Genomic DNA, 821 nt, shown 5'->3' on the forward strand with positions numbered 1-821 from the left:
AGATCTGAACAGAATGAGTTCTTAATATCATCTTTTGGAACTAGCTAGCAGAGTGATGGTCAAAAAAGCAGTCCAGTGCGGAATCGCCGCACTGCTGCCAGTCCGAAAGTTTTCTTTAACCCAACAAGTGTGTGTGTGAGTGCGTTAGATCTGCGTTCTGTTACAGCCTATCACCTGGCTTTTGTGCGACGACAAACAAGGCAATAGAGACGTCTGTGAGATCGACAACAAGTGACTCACTTACCTTTAATACATTTAAGTACTTTCTGTAATGCTTTAAATTATAATAATAGCACCATCGCGAAAACCCTCGACCTAATACCTTATTCAAGAAGGGCAACGTTCACGTCTGGGTATTTCGGAGCAGGTATTTCCCAAATATTACATCAGGTATCGACCAGGTTTTTTTATTACCGATTTTCGTTCGGTATTTAATTTTCGTCGATCTCCCAGCCACTCATCCGGGGAAAAGAAGCCACGCGGCAGCTCTTCCTCTCGCGGCGAACGCCTACAGCGCCATGGCTCGCACCCACAAGACCGCGCATATCAAGCAGCAAATGGCGGAGGAGGCGCTAAGAGAAGAGGAGGCCCGCGCGGCAGCGGCAGTCCGAGAGGAAGCTGCTGCATAGAATACCATGCATCGTGTTAACATCGGAAACGCCCGCACTAGGTCCGAGAAAGCAGTAGCCATTCAGCGCGCAAGGGAGAGCCGAGCAGAGGCAAGCGACGCCCGTTATTTTAGCCCCCCATGGAGTCGGTCAAGACGACCAAGAAGTTGATGAGCTGGAAGGCGACGGCGATGAAGGCCAAGCACACGATGA

The sequence above is a fragment of the Phytophthora infestans genome, genomic scaffold (genome assembly GCF_000142945.1).
Source record: "Phytophthora infestans T30-4 supercont1.17 genomic scaffold, whole genome shotgun sequence".
In the NCBI taxonomy this organism is placed as follows: domain Eukaryota; phylum Oomycota; class Peronosporomycetes; order Peronosporales; family Peronosporaceae; genus Phytophthora; species Phytophthora infestans.